Source organism: Octopus bimaculoides, chromosome 17 (genome assembly GCF_001194135.2).
Source record: "Octopus bimaculoides isolate UCB-OBI-ISO-001 chromosome 17, ASM119413v2, whole genome shotgun sequence".
Taxonomy (NCBI): domain Eukaryota; kingdom Metazoa; phylum Mollusca; class Cephalopoda; order Octopoda; family Octopodidae; genus Octopus; species Octopus bimaculoides.
Window position 1 is genome coordinate 1,890,204 of NC_068997.1, and position 10,487 is coordinate 1,900,690.

A 10,487-nucleotide genomic window follows, 5' to 3' on the forward strand; every position below is an offset into this window, starting at 1 on the left:
TATATATATATATATATATATATGGAGAGATAGATAGATAGATACGTACGTAGGCAGATAGCTAGCTAGATCGAGAGATAGGTGGTAGGTAGGTAGGTAGGTAGGTAGAGAGAGGAGAAAGACAGAGTGAGAGAAAGAGAGAAGCAGACAGAAAGAGATAGAGATAGAGAGAGAAAGAGAAAGAAAAAAAGAAAGAAAGAAAGAAAGAAAAATCTAATTTCGATACGTACTACAGTGTCAACTCTGACCTCTTTACTCTCGGAATATCTTTAAAGCAATTTTACGATTATTTAATATGCAAGAATACGTCAATGTGATAATACCGATGTAATAAAAAGTATCTTTCAACGTTCTTTGAGCCCATCTGTACCTAGAAATATATTTACAGGAAGGAATCTGCTCAGAGTTAATGGAAAATTCAATGCCAATTTTTGAAAACTTTGTTGGTATGGAATTCCAATGTCATGGGTATATTCGTGTTCTAAAAGCATTTTAGCATAGAAAAAGAAAACAACAAAACAAAAACTAACTATGAAAATATCTTCAGAAACTTCTGTAACATTCTGAATATTAATGAAGCTGTGGTCTAATTGATTTTTTATTTTTTTTATTTTTCTATTTCAGTTCGGCTTCAGGCTATATTTAACGTTGTGGGTTTTAAAGATCATGAGGATCGATCCGCTACCATAATCGATTGCTTTCGGTAGGTGGGTTGCTCTCATATTTTATGCTAAACCGAGCAGTAAATAAGACTTACAGCCATACTGATAAATTATTATTCACCAATATGGTATGGGTAAAATTTGCAAGCCAAATTGTTTATTAAATATTATTCTGAAGTAAACAGATACTATCCCAGATACATTTGAAAGGTAATATTGACTGTTCATTGCAACTAATGGGAATTGATGTTTAGAAACAGATATTGCATAATTCATACAGTCGATCTTTATACACACGAGCACTCGCACACGTGTGTACATGCGCGCGCGAACATATATACACTCACACGCATATATATATATACGAATTGTAGGTAGTGCCATGTCAAATGATGTAAGATAATAGGTACGTACAATTAGTATTCAGGTCGAATTTATACCGCCTTAACTCCAAATATAATTTCAGGGCTGTGATAATTGCCTAAAGGAATATTCGCTGTAGTCATTGCATTGACTATAAGGATAATCTACACACCTTTTTTCCTATGACCTCCATGCTAATTATCTGTGATAATTTTTTTTTTTTTACATAAACTGTTTTGTCGATAATGTAGGGATGGGGGAAAGAAAGTAATTCTTTAAATTTTTTTAAGGATAATCTGTGAACTGAAGTTAAATAAAAACTCATACAAATCAGGAATAGTTGTTGTCATAACTTCGGATTATTAATGTGGCGATCCATGTTGGCGACCATGTTGGCGATCCATGTTGGCGATCCATGTTGGCGATTTGAAACTATTTCTCACAGGTTAACTGACTATTTCTCTGTTAACCATATTTGATTATTGTAGTAATGACAACGAGCTCTCACCTTCTCATAAACTTGTGCCAGTGTGTGTGTGTTGAGAAAAAGAGAGAGGGGAGAAGGAAAGAGAAAGAGAGAGAAAGAAATAGAGAGAGAAAGAAAGAGAGAGAGAAAGAAAGAGAGAGAGAGAAAGAAAGAGAGAGAGAAAGAAAGAGAGAAAGAAGTGGGAGAGATGCGTGCGTGTGCATTATATAGACGAGTATTTATATACGCACGTATGTGTATGTGTGTACATGTAGTCTAATGTAAGTGCTGATGTACATGCACAGATTCTGTTGTGTATGTGTATGCACATGCTTCCATGTTTTCTTTGATGTATTGAAAATTAAGAAGCATATAAAACATAGCTACACAAGACAATACTCACACAGATACACACATATGCAAAACATATGTAAAAGAATGATCGTTATCCGAATTCCAATGATGTAGCTTCTTTTTATTTATTATTTGATAGACAATATCTCCCACTTTTAGGAATAATTCTAACAAATAAAGTGAAGGCTTACAAATGTCATTTAATTTCTACCCGTCGATCTCTCATTCTTCTTGCTCATATATATATATATATGTGTGTGTGTGTGTGTGTGTGTGTGCGTGTGTGTGTGTACAGGTGTGTTTTTGTGTGTTTTTGTGTGTTTGATGTGTGTGTGTAGCAACACATATATAAGCAATAGCAAACAATAGAGCTAGTTTCTTCACACACAGAAACTTCAATACAATGAAATCACAATAAAACGCATGAATCGACAAATAAGACTTCAGGTTAATAAGAAATATGACGAATAATAATAGTCTTAAATTTTAGCCCAAACCCGGTTATTTATTTATTTATTTATTTATTTATTATTTATTTATTTATTTGAGTGATAGTTGGACAGTCGATTAAATTGACCCCTGTACTCTACTAATATTTATTGACTCTGAAAGGAAATTCAAATTCGACCTCGGTGCAATTTGAACTCAGAACATAAAGAGCCGAAAGAAATACTGCTGAGAGCGTTTTGTCTCATGCAATAACTATTCACCCATTTCGTTGCCTTAATAATAATAATCCAATTCCCAATGCTATGACTATACACTTATACACCTATATGTTTCTATACACCTATATAGTCATAACTGCAGAAATAACAGTCCTAAATTATGTATAGTTACAAAAGATGAAGGCCACCATCACGGAATAGGCAGTTGCTAAAATTAAATTTAAGTTTAGAATAGAGACTTGAGGTAGCGAAGCAAATAAAATAACTTAGATGGCAGTAGATAATCGTTTTAGAAAAAAAATTAACAAAGACGGGTACCATATGTTAATTAAATAGTTGAGAACCAATTATCAGTCACAACTACAAACACGCGAATGTTTAATGTGTGTGCTTGAGAGTGAAAAATGGATACGACTTCAATAGTAGACTAACGAAGTAAAACGTATAACATTCTCTCAAACTATTTTACAGAAGAGTAGCTGATTTGAACAAAAAAAAAAATCATTTCAAATCATTATGTCCCTAATTTGAGACTGCCTTCTTGAACTGGGTAAGTTCAGGTATGGACAACATTGAATTCCGTTATTTGATATACTGTACTTCCGCAATATGCGCAACTTCAACATCTTTTTAAATATTCCATATAAATGTTTGGATTGATTCTTTATTGTAGGACAATAAACATTGTAGCTTATTTCACACTCGACAAGGCATTTAACTCGGTGGACAGGGATGTGCTTTGGAGGATTCTGAAGCTGTGAGGTGTACCTCCTCAACTAGTTTGACTTATGATGGTCTTGTACACCCGAACAGTCAATGCAGTGCGGATTTGAGGCTCAACTTTTAATTTTTCCCAGTTAGATCTGGGATCCGTCAGAGTGCTGTTTGGTTCCCTTTCTGTTCAATGTCTGCAGGGATTAGGTACATGATCAAATGATGGCTCAATCGATTTATGATGCATTCATTAGGGAAACGAAGATTGCAGACCTAGATTTTAATGATGACGCAGTCGTTCTTGCTGATTCAGGATATCTTGAGCACTCACTTTTCAGTGAGTGAGGAAGCGGACTACTTGGATTGAGAGTCTCTTGGACAAAAACCCAGTCCTTCGCTGACTTTTTGCAGACCTCCACCTCTTGTGTCTTTGATGCGAGTAAGAATGCCGATGATGTTGACCGCTTCACTTGTCTCGGCAGTGAGATTCAGATCCGCATTAACTGCGTGTCTGAAATCCTAAAAATACTTGGACTAGCTGGTGCGGTTGTGGACACACTGGACGAGGGTGATTGGTGCTGTCGTTATCTGCGCAGTAGGATAAAGGAATCTTTAGGTCTCTGATCCTACTCTATATTTATGAGACTTGGACACTATCCGGAGCCCTTTGCAGCTGCCTGAACTCCTTTGGCGCCAGGGCGGTGTGCAGCATTATGGGTTATCGGTTATCATTGGTCGGATATCATATTCAATCAACGTCTCTGCTAAGAAATTATGACACGACCAGTTACTTACATGATTCGGGGGCGCCAGTGTAAACTGTTTGGCCACGTTACTCGGTTTTCTAAGTCAGACAACACTTACTGCGTTCTCGTCACTGAGGATCTGGCTGGATAGCCAGTTTGCGTTGTTCGACCTCCCAGTCATAGTAGATGAGAAGATATCTAACAGAGACGGGCACTGACTGGGACTCTGCTCGATGGATCGCCCAGGAGGACCCTGGTATATAAAAACACGTGGTGAATATATCGACAAATGCAAAGCGCTGCAACGGCACATTCCCCGCACCTAACCTGAATCATCGCCAAGATAAATCCCTAAACTGCTAAAGCAAATTTCTGTCTTATTACTGTCGCTAGTTCATAAACAACTCTCTAAACTATTATCCAACAGAATACTTGAACAGCTAACATAAAAAACAATCTGTGTATGTATTTTTTGTATATGTATGGAATACAACTGTATTAGAAACGTTTAGGTAAAACTTTGATTTAGCTAGCTATCGCTGGACAATTGTGCTCGTTACTAAACTATTTTGTACTCTTCATTGTCATATACACATGCGTTATATACACACAAACTATGCATGCAGACACAGACACTAAACATACATGCTAAATATACTGCACGCGGGTGTACGTGCGCATTGAACAATTACTCGCATGCAAATATAAGCTGGTATCTTGTGTCAAGACGTCTCTGTTTCAGGAGTCTGTGTAGTCGCAAGCAGACAAAGACACCCTTCTAGCTCTGCCACTCTTCATACAGTGGAACATCAAGGATGTTTCAACTGGAAGGAGAGCGAGTGCTGCACTAGTATTGATTATGGTATAATCCAATTTTTGGACTCCAAATATCGTCCAAGATTGGTAAGCAATTCACTGCAGCATTAAATAGATGCCTAAAACGCATAAATACTACCGTTTATTCAACAAGCACACAGTGAAAATATCGTATGCAACTTCTTACAACATGGAGTACTACATACACAAATACCAGAACCAGAAATTGAACACACAAACAAGGTCTGTTGGTAGAGAACAAACAAATCAAAACTACACAGAATTTAACACCAATAACCAAAATAAACAACAGATAGACAGCAAAATCTCAGATAGCGTAAAAGACGGTGACAATATAGTTGAAAAATATCCAAAAAGATCGAACAAAACAGATTACCGATTAATCAAAGCTTCGGATACTAGAAATCAAACGGGACATCATGAAAATAGAATCAAAATGCTGCCAGATAAACATGAAAATAATAAGAATACAATTAACTGCACATACTGTAGAAAATCTGTATGTCTGCTCCTGAACTAATGTGCTCAGAAAAACATAGTATATAAATGCATAATCTACACATCTCAACATAATTACGTGTACATAGGTGCCACTGAAAACCAATTCAAAATCTATTATCGAAACCACATCTCGTCATTCCGAAAAATAAATAGACAGCACACGACCTCGCTGGCAGACCTCATATGAGGACTGAAAGAATTAAAAATTAAATACCAAATAGAATGGTCAAAAGAGAAAAAAATGCACATCCATGAACTTCACTATCCGGCAAATGTGACTTTTGCCTTGAGGAAGCACTGAGTATTCTGCTGAGTAATGAAAATCTAGTGAATAAACATGATGAGAAAATTCCAAAATGTAACCACCGTGCCAAATATGCATTTCTCAGAAGGAACAGGGTATAAATTATAACTATTATTATTCTATCTCGCTAAATGCATTTCTTACCGCCTTCACGTATGTATAGGAGTGTGTATGTATGATGGAACGTTCAGCGATATAACTATGTTGATATAACAATGTATATCGAAATAAGTAGATAAATGTATAAGCGTCTATGTATAGATGTGAATGTGTTTATTGATATGTAGGTGAGTATATGTATGCGTGTGTGCATCTGAATATATGTACATATATTTCATATATACGCATGTATGTGTGTACGTGTCTGCGTGTGAGTGTATGTGTGTATGTGTGTATGTGTAATGGTACAGATTGGCATGTGCAGAATAACATGTTGAAACTGAATATATAAACAGACAACATACACATTGCAGCTCATGTCGAACGTGATGACACACTCATACTGGGCGAATTGAAACCGTCAGCGTTTGAAAGAAGAGGCCATGGATGTTGCAGCATGGAAATCTAAATTTTGGTTACGGAGACAGCAACTGAGTATCGCCTGAGGAGATACATATAAACCTTCTTATACAGGTAAATCGTTAAATAATTTAATTTTAACTTTAAATCCTGTATATACGAGGATCTGTATGTATCGAAACATTTGTAGCGATTAAAAAGCTGCCTAACCGTACTTACTCTTCCTTTTGACTTTTGACTTTTTTTCTTTTTACATATACATACATATATGTCTGTATGAGTTAGAGGTTAATAAACCATCTAAGGGATTATTAGATATCCAATATTATACTGGATGTATACCTACGTATTTTTAACCAAGTGCTTACTATTGCATGGTAATATTGCAATTGATAACTAGGTATGGGTGGGGGTAAATTGGAAATTTATCCAGGATTTATAAGGCAAATAAGAAAATGCAGAGGATATAAAATTGACAAACATCAGCCAGTAAGCATTCCATTATATCTATTTATTAAATGATAACAGATATGTGTTTAAGTGGTACAAGTAAACGAATGAGATCAGCCAATTAAAACGTAAACAGATATATATAGAAAGATGAACGGCTAATAATAGATGAGTGTACAGATACAAATCACTTACGGCCGTTTCTACCATGAGGCCTCAGAATCTTCCAAGTCATCCTCATCACGTCAGTGATATACAGGGATGAACAAACACTGGACAGAGATTGGGTAATGCTTGAGCCTCAAGGCTTCTTCAGAGGGTACAAATGTTAGGAAACTAACATTTGGGAAATTCATTTAGGATAATAGAGTAGGGTAAATAAGGTATGATAGAGTAAAATAGGTAAAAGTAAAAATAAAAAATAATGTAATGTAATGTAATAGGCATGGTAAGGAAAAGTAAGAACTTCATTTTAAGGTGTTATTACAACCCATGGTATTCCATCCTGTAGTAAGTAAGTAAAGTCACTTTCAGGAGATATATCCCTAGGCTGCGGTTTACAGCGTGTTTCCATTATACTGAGGGAAATAGTGAAGGTTGTATATTATGTGATGGATTTAATGGTGTGGTCCATTTTACAGGGATTAGAGGCTAAACGCTATAGCGATATTAAAGGTGTTGGCCGAAATAATTTAAATTGAACATGTTAGGGGGAAAATAATACATAAATACATTAATGAAAGAAAAATGGTAAGACCTTAGTGCGATTTTAACATTTGTTACCTATTGGCTGAAAACTCATCCCAGTACCTTTATGCGTAGTAGGGTAAGGTCAAGGTCAATTCTACAACCTAATTGGTCAGCTGACATTTAAAAACAATGGCTACTCCTTACGGTCTTTCGCGACATTTTACTAATGTTGTACGATTTCATTGTTTCTTGGTCGTGTCCATTAGTGAATGAACCCTTCTGCCCAAGCTACATTATAGGTTAGCGTATTCTCGAGGGTCGCATAGTGTTACAGCTTCCATTAAGGGTGATTATTTTACAAAGATTTAGATTCTCCTTGTTTGTTTTTTGCCAGTATTTTTCCTGGTTTTAAATACTTCTCTCATTCGTAAACTTGTTTCGAAAAAACGTCGTAAGCCGACGTATGTCATGACTACAATTAAGATAAGAAATCGTATAATGCACCTGCAAAATCAGTTGATATAATACTATTGTGATTGGTTCCTTCCCAGGAACTTGTAAATTTTTTAATAAGACAGTAAATGCGGCTTGACACTTACGCACTGCCCCAGACAGGAATGGAATTGCAACTTAAATATTAATGAACTTTTGTTTATTCAACTGGAAGCGTTTTCATAACGTTTCTCCTCAATATAAAAGTACACGAAATACATAACATCTGAGTAAAAATCAACATCTTTCTTCAATAGTCAAAGCCCGTTGCATTATCAACATTATCCCCACTATCAGTAATATTCTTTCTACTCTAGGCACAAGGTCTGCAATATTTGGGGAGGCGGGGTGCAGTCGATTAGATCGACCCCAGTACGCAATTGGTATTTAATTTATCGACCCTAAATGATGAAAGGCAAAGTCGAATTTGAACTCAGAACGCAAAGACAGACGAAATACCGCCAATAAATTTTTGGAAAGAATGAATAAACTGTTAAGACATTTAGTAAAACATGGGCATAGATCTGGTAAATTGGTTAGAACTTTTAATCGCTGTTTAGGTGGGAAACTTGAAATTCTAAATAACTATGGGGGTAATATCTATTCATCAACTTAGCATATATTTGTAAGGATTTGGAAAGTTTACGATTCGAGTTATTTGCTTACTACGTCACCAATATTGAGACAATTGTGGAGGTAGTAATTACGCGCTACGTTATTAATATTTAGTTGGCCTTTTAAATTCTTGCAGATGGCGCTGCGGGTCTGATTAAACATGTATTTGTACTTGTAGTTTTATTATCTTTTAAACAGTTTTAATTAGCTTTAAACATAGGATGGTTTATAATAATAGTTAATTATAAGTAATTTTTTTAGCTCCTATTTAATGAAATTTAATGTTTATATTAGTTAGAGTAATTTAATATTACAGCTTGTTGTGGTGATATTTTAATGAGTATGTAATGTTTTATTTTTAACTTTTGAAAGATGAAAATGTATTTCACTCATAAAAATATTGGTTAAAGTAATTTCAATCGTGTTTGTTTTGTTTTGGAGAGATTTATATTAAGCTTTAACTTTCTTTATAGTAGTATCTATGGAAGACTGGTAGGATTATTATTTGTATGGACATAAGATTGGTCCCAATTTAGTATATAATTTAGTTATTGCAGTTTACTATTAATACCGATACAATGTACAATGGTTTATATGTTACTTTGTTGTAGTTTTATTAAAGTTAGTGTTTAATCCTGCCTATATATTGATTGATTGAAATAATGTGGTTATTAAGATTTTACTTTTATATCATAATACGGAAGACAGTAGGGATTATAATTTTTGTATGACTTAATAAATGTGTCGCTGATTAGTTACGTATTCGGGAGTAGTTGTAATTTACTTATTGAATTTATTTATCGATAAGGTTGAACATAGGGTAAATGTGTTTCAAAGTTGTGGTTTTTTTTTGGTTTGTTTGTTCCCACTTATTTTAGTGTTGTTGACACCGCTGGATTGAATGGTACTGCCCAGGTGTCGAAACCATCAGGATATCCGTGGGGCAGCTGATGATGGAGGTATGTTGGATTGTTGGTATGGCTGTGGAATAGTATTATAGCACATACTTTTGATATATATATATAATAGCAATGCATCCCGGTGATGCCCAGATGTTATGACATACAGCTACATTGTATTAGTTATTCCTTTCTTATGGGTAGAACTAGCACAGGTAATATATAGTGGACTGGATTACTGGCATAATGGAAGTTATTGTTTCTGTAAAAAGTGAAACGGGGGAGGGTACAATTTGCATAGGTTTTCATGAAAGTGCTTTCTGTTCTGAAGAAGGACCACAAACTATGTATTGTTTCATCGTAGAAAAAATGGGTTAATACAATTTTGCCCAGAGATCACGCTTTCAAAATTTTGGTTTCTCCTCGTCCCCACCGCTATTTCTTAATTTGTAACTTTTCTACAACTTTTTTTTAATCCTTGTAGAAAAATCCAGAGATTACGAATCAGGAAAATATATATAGATTTTAAGTTTAATTTTTGTTAAAGAAATACGTAATGCCTCTTCCTCTATCTCGCACACCTGCCAGCTTGCAAAAAGCTAAAATCACCCAATGTTTCACTTTCGTCTAATGTTTTACGCATGAAACATTGTACTGAAATAGCAGACATAAAACTACATGTAGAGGTGAGCGTGTGGAGCGTGGAGTCACTTCTTAATTACCCTTACTCCCAGATCCGTTCTGACCTGAAATGGATCTGTTATGGCCAAATCTATGGGTTAACTACATTTTCAATAAGTGGAAGAGGTTCCCGTGATTTTTTGACGAAGTCATGATGAAACTAGTTCTTCTAGGAGGGAGATACTCTAATAAAAAGCTTGAATTTAAAATTGGAGCAGTCATCTTGTGACGACCGAGTGTTGTATATGCTTTTGCCACTTAAATCCAGTGACGTAAAGATATTTCACTATCATTTCATTTCTTGATCCGTTTTATATTTTATTAAGTCCTATGACGATGGATGCGTGGGGACATGTGCAGTAAATCAGAACACTTAGGCTGAATACCAAACAGCTATCATCTGACAAACGGAAGTACTCGTCATCACGATCATCATCTATACATGCATACATGCATAGGTGCATACACACATATATACATACATACATACATATCTGTGTATCTGTATGGATATATAAGTATATAT